At 41.8% G+C, this 22,661-nt stretch overlaps 1 protein-coding gene across 1 annotated transcript in view; it reads right to left on the bottom strand.

Annotated features, from left to right (window-relative positions):
• LOC134212785 (histidine-rich glycoprotein-like) overlaps positions 1–22,661 on the bottom strand; it is a 299,313-nt gene that overhangs the window by 270,789 nt on the left and 5,863 nt on the right. The gene's annotated exons all lie outside the window — the stretch shown is intronic.

The raw sequence follows: 22,661 nt of genomic DNA, 5'->3' as shown, positions 1-22,661 counted from the left end.
GTCAAAAAGTACAGTAACCGATTGATTTTTACACACCGACAAGCCGCCATTACCGAGCGTGGAAAGCTGGATATATTCCACTACAGTCAAATTTCACTCGTTGGGCTATCTTTAGATGGGCTACGATTTAGTTGGGCTGTAGCCCACTTAAAACGAAGGTGGACGTCAAATTATGACATCAACGGCAGTTTTTTTTTCTTTTTCGCAGTTGGCAGCTCTGAATTTCTTTTGTATTCGCTGATTTGACAGATGAAATCTCAGCCCAACTAACGAAAGTCTTTCACTAGATGGGCTACGAGTTTAGCCCAACGAGCGAAAGTTGACTGTATCTATAAGAGCACCTCCACGGGAGTCCTCATCGCTAATAGCGCTCCCTTCCGAGTGCTATTTTAGGATAGCACCCCATCTTCCCACCGGTAGTTTCTGTTTTAGGAATAGCGACTTTGTAAACATATTGAGTTTTCACCGGGCGTTGCTAAAAGTAGTCATCTTCTTCAATGGCTCTACATTCCAACTGGCACTTGGCTAGCTGCTTAACTTAGTGCTGTTAGCATTTCCTCAGTTATTAATTGAAAGATTTTCCGTGCCCGCCATTGCAAGAGTATGTATTTTGTGTGACAAATATGCTCAAAGAGCCCATTCGAAAACACTCTTGACCGAATCGGGAATAGAACTCGCCATCTCCGGAGGGCAATTCTACGCTTTTGCTCGCAAGGGTAGCTGGAGATCCGTCGTAGTAAATTTTTTAACCGTTATACCTTCTGGGCTTCCTTTCTCCAGGAATTTTTTTTCGGGCATTTATACTTGCAGTCAAAATAAATCCTCTTGGAATTCCTACCAGTTTTCCTACAGGAATCTCTTGACAAAATCCTGCAGGAATGCCTCCACAGTTTTTTTCTCTGAAGGATGTGCCGGAAAAAAAATTGTGACAACATCCGAAAGTAATTCCCTTGAAAAAACTAGGTTTTCAATTGAAATTATCAATGATATTATTGGGCAATTCCAATAAAAATATCCCGAAAGATTCTGAAAGAAATCCTAAATCTATTCTGGGAGAACTGCTAAACATTCTTAAAAGAACACAAAGAAGGCCTGGGGAACTCTCGAAGAAATCTGCCAAGGATCCTACATGAATTTCCAAAACAAGTCATAATTGAATGAACGACAGAAAAGATAAACTTGCGGAAGATTTTCTGGAGGAACTAGTTGAAGAATATACTGAATAATTACTAAAGGAACATTCTGAGAAATTCCTGGAAGACCTTGCAAAATAAAAACAGTAGAATTTCCTTCGGCGAAAAATCCATGAATATTTCGGGCTCTAGCGGGAGCCGGTGCGCATCGCTCCTTATTATTGCTCTATTACTTTAATTACTTCTTCGCGGAGTTGAACTGGGGCACTAGATAAAAAATGGATATTTCCCTTGCTATTTAATAACTAAATAATTCCATCGAAATTGTTCTGAAAACAGAAAAACAGATTTTCTGCAATTTTGATCAATACCAAAATGACGTTTCACAAAATAGCAACCCTGTATGGAAATTTAGCAACCCGCAGTATGGGGCGCTAAATTTGGAAACTCACGGCTAATTTTGAGTTGCGTTCTTATTTTACATTCCCATTTAGATATCTCCGGTGTAGAAGTGGGTCCCTATAAAGGGCCCGGAAATAGCGATAGGGCCCCAGATAGGGACTCCCGTGGAGGTGCTCTAAGTTGCACCATCTATTCAACTAACTCTAAATTTCAATTGGGTCCTAAAGCCCTACCTCGTTTATGGTTGAAAACGATAGCGCATCGTTCAAGAATACTTGAATCGATGTTATAAAAAATCTGGTAAATGTCTAAATCAGTAAAAATAATATTTTTGTGTTTAAGATATTTTAAGGGTTATTTTGGGCTGTGCAACATTTCAGAACGAATCAACCATCAGCCCAAAATGTCACACCCATATATTAACCACAGACAAACAGACGTAACAGCTTGAACATTTTTCTGAAAAATCCATCACTCAACTCCTCTACCACCATCTTGCGAGAATGTTACACGAAACAATGTTTCGTATGACATCGTCACCAGAAGGCGCTGGAGTGAAATGTCAAACTCGCAGGATTACGACTCTAACGCCTCTAGTTGTGAACAAGGATGTTAACGATCATTCAATAATTTGCGTTCGATCATTTAGTAGTTTGTCAATAACACATTCCAGAAGCTGAATTTCAAAATATGTTGTATGGTGGACTTCTAGTGTGAAGGTTTTTCTACAACTCTGCCTAATGGTTCGTTGTTTGAATTCCTAGCGAGTTTCTCCTCCTGCTCTAAAGACCATTGCACCTCGTTTCCATCTGTGGTTGGTGTCTATTCCTGGCTAGACCCGTCGTTAAGCTCCAGAAATCTAGCATCGCGGCTTATCGTCACTATATCCGTAGATGTATTTACAAAACGATACGCTTTATGCTTATCTGAATATCCTATAAACCTTAGCTTCACTGACTTGCTTTAAAACTTCCCCCTTTTACCATCCGGGACGTGCACGTACGCAGGACACCCATACACTTTAAAATGTCCCAATTCTGGTTTCTCCCAAACCATTTCTCATAAGGAGTGGTATCAACTGAGCGAGATGGCAGTCTGTTTTGGAGATATGCAGCTGAAACAACTGCTTCGCCCCAGTATCGCTTTGGCAATCTAGCGTCAAGTAACATAGTCGTCGCCATCTCCTGAAGGGACCTATTTTTTCTTTCAGCGACGCCATTTTGCTGAGGAGTATAAGCGGTAGTAAATTGCGCCCTAATTCCCTCCTCAGCAAAGAACTTTTGTAACCTTTTGTTGGCATATTCGCCACCTCCGTCGGAGCGTACAATTCTTGGCTTCCGACCGAATAAATTTTCAGAGTAGCGCACATACTCAATAATCTTGTCAGCTGCATCTGATTTTCGCTCAAGGAGATATACAACAGTGTAGCGACTAAAGTCGTCTATCATTGTCATCAAAAATCTTTTGCCACCAGGTGTCGTTGTACTCATTGGACCACACAGATCAGTATGAACCAAATCTAGTACATGGGTAGATTTCCTCTCGGCCGCCTTTGGGATTGGGGTCCTAGCCAGTTTTCCCTCGAGACACGGCTCACATGTCTCCTTAATGCCACAATTTTTAATATTCATTCCGACACCCAGCTTCTCCTTAGTAATGCGCTGTATCACAGTGGGATCCCGATGCCCAAGACGTCTATGCCATTGATGAATACAATTAAGCAAGTGTGTCTTACCTTGGATTTTGTTGGTTACCTCAGCAAGCTTCAGCTTATAAAGACATCCTGATCGTTCTCCAACGACGACGGCTCTTCCGGATGAATCGATGATTTTACAGCCAGTTGCATTGAACACCGCAGTGGATCCCTTTAGCGGCCAGCCGGTCAACAGACACTAGGCTACTCGTGAGGGACGGCACGAATAACACACCTTCCAACTTCACCTCCATCAATTTTCCATCACTATCTTGACCTCGAATCACGACATCACCATAGCCTTTGGTTTCGGCTAATTTACCGTCTGCCATAATCACATTGTGTCCCGATTTCTTCGTTAAGTTAATAAAGTACCGCTCATCGTTTGCCATATGGCAACTTGCACCGCTGTCAACAATCCACGAGCTTTTCTCATCACTGCCCATCATGAAACACACACTTCCACAACGCTCTTATGTAGCCTGCTTCGCGTTGGATTTTTCTTCGGACTTCTTCTTATCCCCTCTCTCACTGTCAAAACTGTACTTCTTTTTCTGCCACAAGTGACAGTTTCTTCGCAAATGTCTCGGCTTTTTGCAATAAAAGCACACCCTTTCTGCAGACGCCCCTGGTGCACGGTTTTTCACACCACTTTGTATACTGCTTTCATTGCACTTCTAGAATCACCCGATCGCTCTCTCTTCCGCTCGTATTCATCGAGCAACTTCGTTTTAACTAACTGCATCGTTAAATCAGCATCAGGACGGCTCTCCAAGGCCGTCACCAGCCCTGCATACGAGTCGGGTAGGCTCCGCAATATCATTGCGATCCGCAAGGAATCTTCCAAATTTTGGCCAGCCGCGGTCAGTCTTTCAAAGAGATCGTCCAAGCACATCAAATGGCTTTCCAAATTTCCATTCTCTTCAAGGTTCAAGCTGCACAACCGCTTTAACAACGACACGCGCGACGTCATCGTGGTTTTTTCGTGATATTTACGCAAACACTCCCAAAAGTCTTTTGCACTAGCCGCGTCTTTCACGATCGCTAATTGATTGTCCTCAATGCAAAGTCCGATCGTAGCGCGAGCTTTTCGATCATCTTTGATCCAGTCTTCATCATCGTCATCATCACTTTTTGGGTCACACACGACGTACCACAGGTCTTCTCGTGTTAATAGCATCTCCATGCGAAACTTCCAGATCTGCCAATTATGATTGGACAGTTTCGCAAAGGAGAATTTACTCGCGTCCGCCATTTTCACACACGATGGCCAAACAAACTAAACACCACTTTCAACGCGAAAACGAACAAAAATTTTCCATCAACTCCGGAATTTCACTGGGTCTCATAACCTGTAGGCTTTCGGAAGACACCGCACGAGTGGAAAAACGTAAAACACCGGATTCGGAACAATAAAGAACAACTCGTTCACTCGCGTTACAAGTAAAGATTTATTTAAACGTGTGCAGTATACAAAGGTACTTGAAGAATGAAAATATAGCGGATGAAGGTCTTGACATTTATGTTGGTAGCATTGCGAGTGCACGGAAAGAAATAAAAGGGCACTTAAAAACACTCACTGTAACTTCGATGGCGATGTTGTTAAGAAGCGACAATTGCTAGCATTCATCAACAGTTACGTCTGTTTGTCTGTGTATTAACTGTTATGAAAACTCATATGTGAATATGTACGTTATGTGGAAGATATTGATTTGGAAAATGTATTGATCAGTACCGTTGCTGATGAAGAATGTGTAAAGCCGCCAGACATTCTAAATACTCACGCTCCTCTAATGTGGACGTGTACAATACACATGTGGAAGTATTGGCTTGAGAAATGGATTGCGAGTGATTTGACTATGCGTCCAATTTGGGAATCTCGAGCTCGTTCAGTAGCCGCTAGGTTGCGAAGGCCGACGGAGGTCCTTCGTAGCTTAGTTGGTTAAAGCACCAGTCTAGCGTACTGTAGGATCATGGGTTCGAGTCCCATCGAAGGGAAAGTGGTTACCTCCAATACATTTTCCAAATCAATATCTTCCACATAACGTACATATTCACATATGAGTTTTCATAACATTGTAAATTAACGTCCAAGTCGGGTGGTTTAATCCCCGGAAATAGGCAATAAGGGACCGACTGTTTACTTTGATGACATTTACTTCCAGGGTGCAGCAGCCGTAAAAAGTGTAGACAACAACCTTCCGTGCATCATGTTTACGGTACTCGTCACTGAGTGGCGATACCGGAGTTTCTATCTGTGTTGTTAAGCCTGCTACTCTATGTTCTGAGATTTTCACATTTTCCACCATGAGCTCATGGAAGAATGGTAGTTGGAAATCGATAAAATGTATGGGAAAATCAAGTATTTTGCAAATTTATGGAAAATGGAAGTGTTTTAGAAGAAAGTAGTGATAAGGAATGAAGTATGAGGTGAAAAGATTATCTCCTGCACTTAGTTTGCACTGATTGCTAGTTTTATAGTGATGAAATTTCGATTTTACTACCACTGAAAAAACGCCATCTCTTGCATTAATCGTTTTGACTGGTACCTTATTACCTTTGATTGAACTGTGTATTAACTGTCAAACTTGATGATTAGCTTCATCGTTCCATGAAAGAAAATCGAATATCGATTCTTCATTTTACTACCCAATTAACTAATTCAATAAAAATTAACTATCTATTTAATTTTCTTAAAGGTATTAATTTATGTACATATTTACAATTCCTTGCATAAAAATTCAACTAAAAATAAAAAAAGCTAGAATTCAATTAAAAAACATTTCGAAATCCATCTCAATTCAGAAACCATTATGTGTGAACAATAAACCTAGAATAAAGATATGTAATAAACAATAAACATCCACCATTGCATGTGAAAATCTAAATATGCTTATTATAAGCGAATGACTCCATATCTGAAAAACCTCGTCAATATGGTTATCCACTGTACAATCAATTTTACGTTGGGCGCCATTTGTCATCTCCCCGCCCGCCCCGTCGCATGAGACGATGACAAAATAGGTGCAAAGAGGATGTGATGATACTGGTCCCATTGACCCACTTACCAATCTCGTATCCAAACCTGGTTCGAAATAAATACAATGGAACCGAATACTAGGGACATGACGAGCCAATCAATCACAAAGCAAAAATGTATCTTTTACATGCACAATAGTGTAATGGAATGATTTATTAATTGTTACTTACGCCATATGTGTACTTAACTCCTAGTGTTTAGTACTTAATCCTAATGAGTGGTGTCCGTGTTCAGTGTATCCCACGTCGGCAGCTTGAAGTAGTCCGGACAGAAGAGGCATGCAACCACCGGCGAACCGCCAGTAACTCCAACACTACTTCGTTGACCACGGTGGAATTTCACCTCACCAGAGCACCGGACAATGGATGTTAACACAAAGAGGGCATCGAGGCAGCACTTTAGAAATCGTTTCCACTTAGAGCACTTTTTTTGGAATGGTTTTAGATATTTAAATTCGCTTACCGATCTCAAAATAACTTAGGCTACTCTGCCATTCTTAGTGCTACACCATGCAAAACTGGAGACGTGAAGGCTGTATGGCTATATGTCAAGGAGGATAAATGCATTATACCGTGCCTCTAGCAAAATCCACACTTTTACCTAAACGTGCCACTGCCCTTTTTCCACTCATCTAACTATAGCACCACTACTCTCTGTTGATCGATATAGAATATTCCCGGGAAAACACAAAACAGTTGTACTTTCTGTTTTACGATTCGCTAGCTACTGAATCTCCGTTCAAATATCTAACCTGTTTCAAAAAAATGAGTGACCTACTCATTTTACCTGGGTGGCGATAATTTATAGACGAATTCTCTCAGACATACATCGGCCATATGAGAAAGTAGCTCGATAGGCAAGCGCATAGCATGTTGGTTCTTCTACTGCGGCGTACAGGTAGACACTGCTCGACCTCCCCTTTCCACTATCCACTCTGTGTTTCATACATCGAGGGATAAACGTAGTATCGTTGGCGATTACCGTAGCTGGATGGTTGGTTGGTCATTTTTGGATTGTATAATTGTTCTGTTGTTCTGTTGTTTTAGGTGTAGGTGGTTAACACATGGTAAGAATCGGAATTTATATTTTTGTTTCGCATATTGGGCCTAGAGCTACAAGCTTGCTCTCGCGGTACAAAATAAGATCAATAGTAGTGCGCAGGTCACAAGCTCTTGAAAGGGGGCTTCTGATTCACTTGAAGATATGCTTTCGAGCCTCTTGAAAGGAGCTTTTTAAAAAATGACTTCCGACCCTCTTGAAAGGAGCCTTCCGAGCGTTTTGAAAGAAGGCTTTTGGTCCTCGTAAAAGGATGCTTCCGCACCTCTTGATAAGAGGTTTCTGAGCCCTTTGTAGAGAGGCTTTTGAACATCTTGAATGGTGGCTTTTGAGCGACTCAAAAGGAGGCTTTCTTTGCGTATTTAAAGGATGCTTCTGAACCTATTGAAAGTATGCTTCCAACCCTCTTGGAAGAAGAATTTTGAGCTTCATGAAGGGAAGTATCCGAGGCTCTTGAAAAGAGGTTTTCGATTCATTTGAAAGTAGGCTTTCGAGTCTGTTAAAAGAAGCCTTCCCAGCTTTTTGCAAGAAGGCTTCCGAGCCTCTTGAAAGGTGGCTTCGTAGCCTCTTAAAAGAAGGCTTGCGAGTCTCTTGAAAGGAGGCTTCTGAGCCTCTTGAAAGGAGGCTTCCGAGCCTCTTGAAAGAAGGCTTCCGAGCCTCTTGAGAGGAGGCTTCCGAGCCTCTTGAAAGGAGGCTCCCGAGCCTTCCAATATACTCAACATTTTGTAGTATCAGGTAGATTGCAATAAAGATTTTTTAAATTTGCCCATTCGACGTTTTCTCCGTTTGATCTTTTGTTCTGCAGCCCTTCATATGCTGTTCTGGTTAAGGAGAGCAGGGTTCTAATTGTGTTTTGAAGCTTGAAGTTTTGAAATAAAAAATACACAATTATCAAAACTTTATCAATAAGCTCCGATTGGAATTGTAATACGTTCGCCATTATGCATTTTTATTCGTGGTACCCGAAGGGCCTGGGCCTGTATATGTACCCCAGGTTGAGAACCGCTGCTGTAGTGAATTCATGGAGAGATTCATGAAAACATGTCTGAAGGATATTCCAAAAACAGAAGAAGGTATTCCTAAAAAAATGTCTGTAGGTACTCCTGAAGGAATTTCCGAAGAAATTTTCAAAGGAATTTCTAAAAAAAATGTAAACGAATTTCCGAAGAAATTTTAGAAATTTTCTTTGAATTTTTAGGAATTTGAGGAATATCTGGATTAATCCCAGCAGTAATTTCCGGAAATTATTTGGAGGAATGTCTAAAGAAATTCTTGTGAAAATTTAGGAATGTATACTATAGGAATATCCTGAAACTTTGTCCTAGAAAGAATTCTTGGATGAAATGCCGGAGGAATTACTGGAGAAATTTTTGAAAGAATGGAATTTCCGATGGTAACCGAAAAAAAATCCTGAAAAAATTCTAAAGAACTTCTAGAGGAAATTACAATTTATCCAGTATCATACTACTTGGGATCTCTCAGGAATTCCAGGAATAGGAGATCGTCAGTTGCATTCTAGCAAAAGTTCCGCTTGAGGCCCTTCCTAAATATTTTAACAACAGCCGCTACACCTGATGGTATAATGAATCGCCTGCTTTGAGCGTGCTTACAGCGGCACACTAGGAGTTAACTTTCTGAAATCAGTATGGCGAAAGGCATCTAAGGTTCGATTTCTCGAAATTAAGCACTTTAATCAAAAAAATATTTGGTAGGCATGGTAGCGGACACCTTCCTACATAATCGGTACCAAATAGTTTTTCATGAAAAGTTTCTTATTTTGAGAAAACCCACGTTAGATGTCTTTCGCCATACAAATTTCTGGCGGTTAACTCTTGCTGGCTATTTTGCGCATATACTATAGCGCCTGGATGTGACAGCGGCGGGTAGAAAATCAGCCACTGCCAATAATTCATTGCAATATTTCCATTATCAGACCACAGGAGGTGTTGCTGTGTGTTTGTATCAATGTAATATTGCATATACACTAGTGACATCTGCTGTTCGATATCGTAAGCTTTCAATGTTCCTTCCACACACACGAGGTGGAGAACAGTCTTGAAGAAATTGAAAGTATACAGCTTGAATTTAGTATGGAGGTACAATGAAATCTCTTTTATTGTTTAGAACTGTAAAACAAGTCGTGGGATAAAAAAATCTAAAAATTATTTGTTGCTTTTTGACCTAGCTTTCATATTGATGCGATGCGTGGTTGAAGAGAACGGATGATTTGTCCATACAAGGAAATTCATTTTACTTTAAATGTTGTGGCGCCATCTCGTTCAAACAGCACCTTTGTCTTTGCCTTATTCCTGAAAAACATTTTAAAGAATTCCTAGAGTGCTTTTCAATTTCTTCTTCTATATATATATAAAAACCAATCTATGTATGTTCCCTAACTACTTCTGAACCACTTGGCCGATTTCATCCAAATTTGGTACACGCATTCTCTATCCTCTGGGGAAGTTAACAAAGGGAATGGATGGTCATTTGGAAAAGGGGGAGGGGTGGTGGGAGGGGTTTTGTTCAGAAAACGAGCAATTCTGTGTAACTTTCAACTCCCAGGACCGATTTCAACCAAATTTTGTACACATATTCACTACGAGGAGGCGATCATATGGGAGGGAATTTGGGAAAGGGAGAGGAGTCTGGAGGGAGGGGTTTTGTTCAGAAAACGGGCAATTCAAAGTAAATTATGAACCCCTGTACCGATTTCAACCAAATTTGGTAGACACATTCTATATCATAAGGAAAAGATAACAAAGGGGGTGGGATGGTCATTGGGAAAATGGAAGGGTATAGGGGGCGGTGTTATCTTTGGAAAACGAGCAACTCAGTGTAACTGCTAACCCCCAGGACATATTTCAATCAAATTTTGTACACATATTCACTATGAGGAGACGATCGGTGTCAGGCCATTAGGCCGAAGGCCATTTGGCCGAAGGTCATTAGGCCGAATGGCCATTAGGCCGAACGGTCATTAGGCCGAATGGCCATTAGGCCGAATTTGCAAAAAGAAGCAAAAAGAGAAAAATGAGAAGTTCTTTCTTCACCTTACTACTTCTTTCTTCCCCCTTTTTGTATCTATCTTATTCCTTCTTCTTTCTTCTTTCTTCCTTCTTCCTTCTTTCTTCTTCCTTCTTATTTCTTCTTTCTTCCTTCCTCCTTCTTCCTTCTTCTTCCTTCTTCCTTCTTCTTTTTTCCTTCTTCCTTTTTCCTTCTTCCTTCTTTCTTCTTCCTTCTTCCTTCTTCCTTCTTTCCTCTTCCTTCTTCCTTCTTCTTCTTCTTTCTTCCATTTTCCTTCTTCTTTCTCCCTTCTTCCTTCTTCTTTCTTCCTTCATCCTTCTTCCCTCTTACTTCTTCCTTCTTTTTTCTTCCTTCTTTCTTCTTCCTTTTTCTTCTTCCTCTTTCTTTCTTCTTCATTCTTCATTCTTCATTCTTCTTTCTTCTTTCTTCCTTCTTCTTTCTTCTTTCTTCTTTCTTCCTTCTTCCTTCTTCCTTCTTCTTTCTTCTTTCTTCCTTCTTCCTTCTTCCTTCTTCATTTCTTCTTCTTCTTCCTTCTTTTTTCTTCCTTCTTTTTTCTTCCTTCTTATTTCTTCTTTCTTCCTTCTCCCTTCTTCCTTCTCCTTTCTTCTTTCTTCCTTCTTCCTTCTCCTTTCTTCCCTTTTCCTTCTTCCTTTTTCCTTCTTCCATCTTCTTTCTTCCTTCTTCCTTTTTCCTTCTTCCTTCTTATTTCTTCCTTCTTCTTTCTTCCTCCTTTCTTCTTTCTTCTTTCTTCTTCTGTTTTCTTCCATCTTTCTCCCCTCTTCCTTCTTTCTTCTGTCTTCTTCCTTCTTCCTTCTTCCTTATTCCTTCTACCTTCTTTCTTCTTCCTTCTTCCTTATTCCTTATTCCTTATTCTTTCTTCCTTCTTTCTTCTTCCTTTTCTTCTTCCTTCTTCTTTCTTCTTTCTTCCTTCTTCCTTCTTACTTCTTCCTTCTTCCTTCTTACTTCTTCCTCCTTTTTCCTTTTTTCTTCTTCCTTCTTTCATCTCCCTCCTTTTTCTGTTTTTTTCCTCTTCCGTTCTACTTCTTCCACACTTCGCACTAGTCACTTTTCACTCCCCATTCGGCCTAATGGCCATTCGGCCTAATGACCATTCGGCCTAATGACCATTCGGCCTAATGGCCTTCGGCCTAATGACCCAGCATCGAGACGATCGTATGGGTGGGTAATTTTAGAAAGGAGGGAGGGGTCTGGAGAAAGGGGTATTGTTCAGAAAACGAGCAATTCAGTGTGGAATAGTCATTGGGTAAAGAGGGAGGGTAAGGGGGAAGGGGTTGTCTTTAGAAAACGAGCAGTTCAATGTAACTCCCAACCACTAGGACCAATTCCAACCAGATTTGGTACACATATTCTCTATTTTTTGAAGATGTTTATTGAAAAGGACGAAAGGCCATATAAATCTATGACTCAATGTTTGTATGTTTTTGTGTATGTTCCAGCATAACTCCGGAACCCCTTGGCCGATTTCAACCAAATTAGGAATACACGTTCTTTATCTTAAGGAGACGACTATAGGTGTGTTAGAAATGCTCTTTTGAAAAGAGGGAGGGTGTGTGGGGGAGGAGTATTGTTTAGTTATCGATCAACTCATCCCTTCATCGAAATCATGGTTTACCCAGCGGAAAGCAATGATTAATGTGTTTCCTTCTGGATGGTGAATGTGATCCTTTCTTGAAAAAAAAAGACGTTTGCCCGGAAAAAGGCATCGGTGAATGTTTTTCCGTCTTTAGAAATAGACGGTTGCCCGAAATAAGGCGATTTTGGGTTTGAATCCTTTTTCAAAATCAGTCAATGTTTTCAAATGAAATCTGCCTTCTTTTAATCAAATGATGAAGTATCGATAAGAAAACACAATTATCCTTTTTTTATTCATTTTCCGATTGTGAAAAAAACCGCGAATCAAACTGGCAACTCCGAGCAAGGCCGGGTACATACAGCTAGTTTTTTTTAAATAATTTATAGACGATAAAATGCACTTAAAATTCCGTAAGAATGGAAATTTCCTGACAGTTTTTTTTAATTGTCAAATCTGATTAACCCCCTCCCCTATAGTTCTCAATACTGACGCCAAATTATAAATGAACCAATTACGCCAAAAATACTAGTTCCCAACCACTACCGGGTATTGATTACCCGGAGTGGAAAATAATTGCATATGCACAACGTGAGAAAGATTTAGTTAGAAAAATGTATTGGAGGTGACCACGTCCTTCGGTGACGGCCTTCAAAGCTTAGTAGGGAAAGTGCCTGTCTAGCATACTTGGGTCGCGACCTCACCGAAGAAAGTGATTATCTCCAAGCCATGTCTTAAACTAAATCTTTCAGATGTTGTGCATATGCGCAAATCAAGTTTTCAAACATTCGATACATATTACACATTTTGCTTACACCATCATACAATTCCAATCGAAAATTGATCAACTTCATCAGATTTATCTGTTCTGATTACAGACGCCACTTCACGCACGACATAATCAAACTCGCTTTTCGCCGCCGGAAAATTACACGTTTCTCAACTAACGGCTTTATTATCGTTTCTCCTTCGTTGATATTTATGCAATAGCATGCAAACTGACAAAACAAACGGACAAAACCTCGTCCTTTGCCAATTATGCATAAGGACTATTTACAACATTTTGTTGGTTACCATATTCATGTTGAGTAATTTCAACGGGAGACATGGAATTAAAAAGAAAATAAGTTCGTAAGACAGTACAATGCACTTGAGCAATACCAGATGTTGATTTATACATATCTCATCTCAGGAGACTTCCTCAACTCGAGCCTGGACATAAAGTATCATTATTCATTGTGTTTGCCTTAGTATCGAAAAGTATTAAGAACTGTAGAGGTGGATTTAGAATAATAAGTTATGAATCAGACAAAACCTATTAGAAAAAGATATGAATAAAGTTGAACTCCTAGTTGCAAATCTCGAATCATATGAGTAGTTGAGTTTTCCATCTTCTGCTACTTGGTTCCGGTATGTTGGAGAAGATTCATAAGACCTTCAAAGTGTAATTAACGATTCGCCTCACGCTTCATGGCTACGGACGAACGATAAGAACACGTTTGTTGGTCGCAACAAAACAATCCACGTACACATGATGGTAGTAAGGGAATAGCGTGCTATCTAATCGAAGTTCTTTGGATATGTTTGCAAGCCTGCAGGAAGCAGCTGGACTTCACGCAGACGAAAAGCACGAACAATAAGAATGGTATAGGTAGGAGCCATCGAGTTCAGAATTATCCATTCGAGCTCACCTTTCATTATCGTCAAGAGGAAAGGGGGAAGTTCGTCGTCGAAAGCAGCGCATAGGTATGTTACTAGTTTTGTATTAAACGTTTTAAATTATGTAATTGTTTTTTAGTTATGGGAGAAGAAACTAAAATGAATAATTTAACGATCGCAGGCGTGAGGGTCCACTTGGGTATTGTCAACATTCAATGATTTTCGTTTTTCGTAGAACCTCCATAGTAGGGGCTTGGTTGACTCTGGTTGACTGGAAGCCAGCGCATAAGACATGTTTTTACTCAATTCGCGTACGATGGTCAGTCAATCGATGCGATAGCCACTTACAATTTTCGTTCCTGCTGTATATTCCTGAGTGAGCACCATCGCGACCGGAAGACAGCGGGACCAGTTGCCGCCTTTGTTCGATGTGGATGGGTGGCTTAATAATTTATACATTTTTAATTTCACTCGTGAGTGTTCTGATTCAGTGCGTTTCGCGCTGGCACGAGAACATTATGGGATTGGTGTACCTAAGTATATTTTTTTTGCTTCTTTTACTGTTTGGTTTCGCTCCAGTTAACGGCAAATAGATCTTTCTCAGTCCACCAGTTGAGCAAAACGTTAAAAAGACCACAAAAGCAAGTAGTAGAATTAGAAATTATGAAGAAATATGGATCGCAATAACGCAAAATTAAGGATATGTACATCGCGAATTGGATCAGATCTAGGGTACAAACTAAAATTCATTTAAAAATTCAAATGAACCAGTATTTGAGCACAGTATTTTGTGGATCGAAACATCGGTTTCACCATAACTTTCGATTGCAGAAACCGATCATGGACTGCTATTTTAAAAAATCAGCTACTTTGATGTTGGAGAGCTAAGAAATATGGGTTCTTTGGGAAAGTTAACCTCAGAAATTCAAATTTATTGACCCTTTTTTTCGAAATTTTTTGGACAACATGAATCACATACTTAGGCTATTTTGAATTTTGTTTTTGATCAGCCTGTATTTTTTTGTAATAGTTGAGATGTTAAACTCCCGGAGAAAATTCTCCTTTCTGGGTGAACTTGTTTAGCAAGTTGACTTTGTTATATCTATTAACAGGCTTACCGATCAGGGTCCCTGTCTCCAATATCCGGCCTATGGCAACGTTCTTCCCATCTATCCACCATTGACATTTCACATCGAACCAATCGGCTGTGGGTTAAAAATGATTTTTTTACACTCTGGTGGGTTGTATTCGCATGGTACCTATCACTACCCTAGCAGCACAAATGTTCCACGTATAACTTATATGTGACCGGATTCAGTCACAGTCAAGTTGCTGCAACAGTTTTTGTCTGACTTGTGCTGCTCGGGTACTTGAACCATTTCTTTGAGTAACCGCAAATGAGATGTTCGCCGGTGGCGTTTTCGGCGTCACGCCGGGAGTCATTTTAGTCGACGGAGGCAACGGTTCTATCACAAACGCCCGAATAACATATACCCGAATTCCATTCGCCCGACTATAACCAATCGTTTAGTCACTTCATTCAAGTAACACATCTACTATTGCGGCGGTGACAGAGCAGAACGTGGAGTTGGCTTCATGGTATTCGGGAAGCAGATGAAGCGTGTTATCCGGTGGAAGCCGAAAAGCGACCGCATTTGCGTGTTGCGAATGAAGGGCAGGTTCTTCAACTATAGCCTGATCAGCATCTATGCCCCAACGAACGATAAACCTGATAACCTGATGAAGGATGACTTCTATGAGAGCCTTGATAAGGCCTACGGAGAGTACCCAACACACGATGTAAAGATTGTCATCGGGGATGCAAATGCGCAGATCGGAAGAGAAAGTTTCTTTTGCCTTGTCATCTCGGATCTTATAGACGTAAGGTCCTTCAGAGGCCCGAACATTGACTCGGATCACTACCTTGTAGTTGCAAAAATTCGGGCGTAACTTTCCAGCGTCAGGAATTCACGAAACAACATAACGATGCGTTTCAATATCCAACGCTTGTTAGTTGAAGGAGTTGCAGAACAGTACCACTAGAAGCTGGACGAGCGGATTGGAGATGCTACTGGATCTGGCAACGTCAATAGACTGTGGGAAAATATCCACAAAGCTGTGACTACAACATCGCAGGAAGTGTTAAGCACTGCACAGCGTCGCCAACGAAACGATTGTTTTGACAAGGAGTGCCAGCGAGTGGCGGGCGAGGAAAATGCTGCTAGGAGTCGAATGCTAGTGGCTCGTACCCGTTCAAAAAGAGAGCGGTCAAGTGTAGCAAGGGCAGAAGAGAAACGAATCCACCGCAGAAAAAAAGGCAACACGAAGAGAGTGTGATATCTGAAGCGCAGGAGAACATGGATAGAAATGATATGCGGAGGATTTACGCAACTGTCAATGATGCGCGTGATAAGACTGCGCCAGTGGTCGCCATGTGCAATGACCGAGAGGGGAATTTGCTGACAGACAAGACTATGGTGGCAACCAGGTGGAAGGAGCACTTCGAAGATTTAATGAACGGTGAAGGTGTATTAGCGACCAGTATGGACATGGTCGGCGACGGTCAAGTTGTGGAACCACCAACGCTGGACGAGGTAAAATAAGGCTCTAAACGAGCTGAAAACAGTAAAGCTGGGATCACCCATCTGAACTCGGCGTACAAAGATCTTTCGCGTATCCTGTTTAACTAACTGAGACCGCTTGAGGAGTCCTTCGTCGGCAAATACCAGGCAGGTTTTCGTGAGGGTTGATCAACGACGAATCAGATGTTTAGCCTGCGCATTATCCATGATAAATTTCGGAAGTACAACTTGCAGACTCACCATCTGTTTATTGATTTCAAAGCAGCGTAGTTAAAATAAATGAGCTGTGGCAGATAATGCTTGAACATGGTATTCCGGCAAAACTGATTAGACTGATACGTGCAACGCTGGAAGGCTCGAAATCAAGTATTCGGATTGTAGACGAAGTGTCAACATCGTTTGTGACTTTAGACGGATTGAAGCAGGGTGATGAACTTTCGAATTTATTCTTCAACATTGCACTCGCGAGCGCTATTAGGAGATCTGGCGTGCAGACCCAAGACACAATTCAGAGCCATAAATCAAAAAGCTTGTTGAACATTTGTTGTATAGAAGCGATGGTAGTTAAAGAATAGAGCATTTTTAAGAAGTTGTTTAATAAATGTTATACTGATTGAAATCACCGCATTAGTTCCCTGTTTTGTTGTTATTTGAATGGAGCATCGAATAAAAGTTTACCAAAATAAATCCTATTTATTGTAATCAAGTTGATATTGAATAACATGTTTATGTGATGCTTAATAACATTTGTTAGAATTTGTTATTCAACAGCGCTGCCGAAGTTGTACAACCGCACTGTTTATTGTTGCTGTTTTGACAGTGATGGGCAACGGATGCGCGCACGGATTGACTATTAGAAGCTGATTGTTTCAGAATTTATTAGTCAACTATTCTTAAACTGCAATCGGGGCAACTACATTCGATGCTCATCTGAATTTGTATAAACGTTGCTGTGCAAACGTTTCCAACAATATTGTTGTCGTATACATTCTATTTAATAATCATGTTCAATGCAATGTTTGTGCAATAAATTGTTCAATTTGGAGTTAAATAATTTATAACTACATTTAACATGGTCGATTTATATGACCTTGCATGGAGCAGCGGAAGAGCAGGCGGATGTCAATCGAAGGGTCCTGGGTTCGAGCCTCACATCGTTCGAGATTGTGATAACTGTAGTAATGACTAGTTGATGTAAAAAAACAAGTCACAGTTCCATAAAATAATATCAAGATAAAAATTATTCGTAAGAATTAGTCCTCTTTTAACATTTTTATAAAAAAAATGCTTGTTGTGGAAACTTGTAATAAGCTTTATTCGAGATATTTTTTACAACAATTGAGATGCCACCAAAACCAACGTTATTCAACTTGTATTCGGGACTTTTTCTCAAACTAATGTTAAATAATAGTGTCCTCCAATCTTCTATGTTACTCAAACAACAGTATATCAAACAGCCTTATTTGTAGAACATTGAACAAAAGCTTTATTAGTTCGGGTAATAAGCTTTGTAGTAACAAGCGTTGAATTAATGTTGCTGTAGCTCTTCTATTGTTTTTGTAGTTGAACAATTGTTGCAAGGTGATAGCTTAAACATTTATTTCAACATGCTTATAGAACTACTGTTGTTGAATAGATTCTCCATTTTTGGGCGAACAAGGTTGGTATAGTAGTATCAAATGCAATAAATCAATCATAATTAAACATACAGCTGAATAGCGTAGCTGTAAGAGACATTTCTTCAAACAACAATTGTTTCTTGGGGAGGAACGGCACTCGGAATCGATCGCAGAACAGTAGTGGAGGCTTTTGTTCCACTGAAGAGGGAGACGGCGAGGTTAGGCTTAACCATTAACTCTACCAAGACAAAGTACATGGTGGCAGGTAGAGATAGAGGAAGACCTAGTGGTATTGGTGCTGAGGTCGTGCTTGATGGGGATGTGTTCCCGAGTAGCACAATTTTGACCGATTTGGTTATAGCAACAAGATCACAGTAATTCGTTTATGACAAGTGTGCTGCTTGGGTTTGAAGTTGTTGAAGAATTTGTTTATCTTGGAACGCTTGTGACATGTGACAATGACGTTTCTCGTTAAGTGAAAAGACGTATTGCTCCCGCAACATGCAGACGGAAACGAAATTTGCTCTATATAAAACACTGATTCTACCAGTGGCCCTTTATGGACATGAAGCACGGACGTTGAAAGAGGTGGTCCGAAAAGCTTTCGGGGTTTTCGAGCGAAAGTTTTGTGTACAATACTCGGAGAGAAACTAGAAAATGGTGTCTGGGGCAGACCCATGAATCATGAGCTGTATCAAGTATACAAAGAAGAAAATATTGTGAATCGTATAACATACGATTGGTGAGTTGACATCCGGGAAGGAGCGCCTAACATAGCTCTGGTCCTCACAAGTTCCAATTCTCACGCTTCCACGGGTTTTCCGATGACAATTGACCGCCAGCTAAGGGTTGCGTACTTAGCAGGTAGTGTAGCCTGGGCACCGTTGTCCTTCTGACATCAGCTAGAGTGAGAGTGTGCGTCCTGTGGGGTCTGCCTAGGATGTGGTGGGGTTCGACAGTGGGCTCTGTTGAACTTCTATAAAAAGCTACATGTGTCCCCAAGCAGGCCCTATTAAAGCGACCGTGTGCCGCTTAAAGCGCACTAGCCTATTCCTGCTGTTGGCTGGGACCTTAAACAATTTTGACCCGACTGATCGAGGAGGTGCAGTTCCAACAGCGTCTGTTCTGGCATCCAGCGGCTGAGTATGAAATGCTATTCCCCGGAAGCTATACCTAAGATGGCAGTCCCATCCCGGTGGATAGAGAGCCTTGGGCCAACAACCTACACTCTTAACTCATTTCACAGTATTCGGTAAATTTTACCGAAATCTCAACAGCAGATCTGTTCGGTAGTTATTTTACAGATTTTTTGTATTTTTTTCCATTTACCGAACAGTTCTGCCACAGACAAACAGACATAACACATTGAAATTTCACTCATAAAATTCATCGTCGTTCAAACACTAACGACATCTGTTGATTTCAGTTAGTTGGGCAAATCACGAACCAGACGGCGGTAGTGAGCAAACGTCAAACTAGAACAAATCCGATGCGCGCGCCACGAGTGATCGATTGGCCAACTAATGATTATTTGAATTGACCAGTAAATCAGTGAACGATGGAAATATGATAAGTGTTATGTCTGTTTGTCTGTGGTTCTGCTGTTGAGCTTTCGGTAAAATTTTACCGAATTCGGCGATTTATTTTAAGTGTGTACTGTTCCCGAAACATTAATTTGTTCGAGAATGCGATAATGAAAGCATACGGACTGATTTTACGACGACGACTCTTAGCGCGAAACAACGGACACAAATAGGAACATGGAACGTTTTAACCCTAGCCCAGCAGGGTAAATTGGCGCAACTTGCCAATGAGGCACGCCGCATGAAAACTTTGGAGAGCACAGAACGCCGTCGAGACAAGTTCTGCTATACTCTGATTTACGAGGTGAACACGCTCCCCGGCATCGCGGAGTTGGCTTCCTACTAAGCGCGCAGGCACACTCTGCGCTTTTGAAGTGGGAACATATAAGGATAATCGTTGCCAGATTTAGAACACGGGTCCGAAACCTTACTATAATCCAATGTTATGCGCTAACCGATGCTGCCGATCTGCAAGACAAAGAGAACTTCTACAGTCAACTCAATGCCGTCGTAGATAGAATTCCGAAGGGTGATATCAAGATATGTTTGAACGAATTTAGCGAAAACGGAGAGCTGTTCGCAGAATTTTGTGGTAATAACGACATGGTGATCGGGGGATCGTTCTTTCCTCATCGAACAAGGTCACGTGGGTCTCCCGTGAAGGCTTTACAGAATCAAATCGACCACATCTGCATCAGCCGAAAATGGAAACGGAGCCTTCTTGATATACGGAATAAACGTAGTGCCGATATCACGTCTGATCATCACCTCCTCATCGGCGAAATACGCCTGCGCATTGCGCGGATTCGTCGGCACGAAGAGAGAGTTGGACGACGGTTAAACACACGCCGACTGGAAGATGCCACAGTGAAACGGTCCTTCGTTGAAGAACTGGAGACGCGTGCTGCAGATTTTCCGGAAGGTGGAAGCGTGAAAGACCAATGGACCGCCATCAAGAATGCCTTCATCGCCAGCGAGAACAATCTGGGCGCACTGCGCACCCAAAGAAAACAATGGATCACCGATGAGACCTGAAGGAAGATAGATGAGCGAAAAGAAGCCAAAGCCGCGATAGGGCGATCAAAAAAAAGAGGAGCCAAACTCTTAGCCCGTCAATGATACGCGGCTCTTGAGAAAGAAGTAAAACGCTCATGTCGACGGGACAAGCGAGCGCGGACAGACTCTCTGGCCGACGAGGGAGAGAGAGCTGCATCAACCGGGGACATTCACCTCCTCTACGATATCTCACGATGCTTAAGTGGGGCGAAGATGAATGCAACGATGCCTGTGAAAGACGCGAATGATTAGTTATTGACCGACTCAACTGACCAGCTGAAACACACTGTTCGAGCACTTTAAACAACTTTTCCAAGTGCCAGCCAAGCCACCACCACCTCGACATGATCTGCCAAGGATCCGACGTATACCGAAGCTCCATCACTGCTAGAGATTCAAACAGCCATCCAATGCATGAAATCGAATAAAGCCCCAGGGCAGGGGTCGATCGCATCTCAGCAGAGATGCTCAAAGCTGACCCCATGACATCCGCTCAACTACGCATCGTTTATTTCGTAATATCTAGGCACCGCAACTTTCCCGGTCGACTGGATGCAAGGTATCTTAGTGAAGGTGCCTATAAAGGGTACCTGACTGTATGCGATAACTGACGAGGCATTATGTTGCTGTGTACCGATCTCAAAGTTCTACACACTTATTTTTTTTCGCCGAGATCTCAGCATTTTTTGTTTATTTTCCCGAAGTGGGCACCGCCGAGTTTCAGCAAATGTGATTTTTGCCGAGATCTCAGTAAAAGTGACGTTTCGGTTACTGAGATACAGCAAATATTTTGCAGAGAATCAGTAATAAACGAAATTTTCTGCCGAAGTTCAGTTTTGAAACTTACTGAGCTACAGCGGTGCCCAATTTCGCCGAGCTCGAAATAGAAAAAGTTAGTGTGTATGCAAAGTTATCCTAGTCTGGATTCAGGAGAAGATCGATGTGACTCTCCGGCGGCAGAAGGCCGGATTCCGTGCCGGAAGATCCTGTATCACTGTGGAGCAGGTCAACGAATTCCAAGAGTCCCTTTACTTGGTATTCATTGACTACGAAAAAGCTTTCGACAGTCTCAATCACGAGAATATGTGGGGCGCCCTGAGACGCAAGGGGGTTCCTGAGAAAACCATCGGCCTCATCGAAGCACAGTACGAGGCCTTTTCGTGTAGAGTGCTGCACAATGGGGTCCTGTCCGACCCTATCCGGGTCGTAGCTGGTGTGAGACAAGGATGTGTTCTATCACCGTTACTGTTCCTCATCGTAATCGACGAGATTCTGGTAGGTGTGATTGACCGTGAACCAACCGCGGGCTGCTATGACAGCCTATGATTATGGAGCACAAAAACGACTTCGAATTGGCTGATGGCGTTGCACTCCTCGCTCAACGGCGCTCTGATATGCAGAGTAAGCTCAACGACCTTGCTGGGCGCTCCTCTTCCAACAAAACCAAATCGTTGGATGTAAACACGGTAACCCCTTCATTTTCACAGTAGCCGGGCAATCAGTGGAGAATGTTGAAAGCTTCCAATATCTGGGTAGCCAAATGGCGCAAGACGGTGGTACCAAGATCGACATAGGCGCATGGATCAAGAAAGCAAGGGCTGCCTTTGCGAGTTTAAGAAATATCTGGAAAAACAGGCAGATAAGTGAATGCACCAAAATACGATTTTTTAACTCTAACCTGAAATCTGTGCTGTTATACGCTGGCGAAACATGGTGTGTATCTGTGTAGTGTAACACTCAACGACTGCAGGTGTTCATCAACAGATGCCTGCGGTATATAATTCGGGCCTGGTGGCTTCACAACTGGATCTCAAACAACGAGCTCCATCGTCGTTGTCACCAGAGGCCGGTAGCTACAGAAATTCGGGATCGGAAGTGGGGCTGGGTCGGCCACACTCTACGTGAGGCGGAAACGAAATCTATAAACAAGCATTAGACTGGAACCCAGCGGGACATCGCAGCAGAGGCAGACCCAGAGGCTCATTGCGGCGAAGCCTCAATAAAGAAATAAAATAAGTCGACCGAATCTAACCTGGCAACAGATTAAAGCGATAGCTGGGCATCGCTCAGAATGGAGATCTTTCCAGTCGGCCCTTTGCATCACTGGAGGTGTTTATTTATTTATTACCAGACTAAGGCCGGATTGGCCTGTGCTGCACATAAAAGTCTTCTCCATTCAGCGCAGTCCATGGCAGCACGTCGCAAACCACGCAGTCAGCGGAG

This window comes from Armigeres subalbatus, chromosome 2 (genome assembly GCF_024139115.2).
Source record: "Armigeres subalbatus isolate Guangzhou_Male chromosome 2, GZ_Asu_2, whole genome shotgun sequence".
Taxonomy (NCBI): domain Eukaryota; kingdom Metazoa; phylum Arthropoda; class Insecta; order Diptera; family Culicidae; genus Armigeres; species Armigeres subalbatus.
This window is presented reverse-complemented; position numbering and strand designations above follow the sequence as displayed.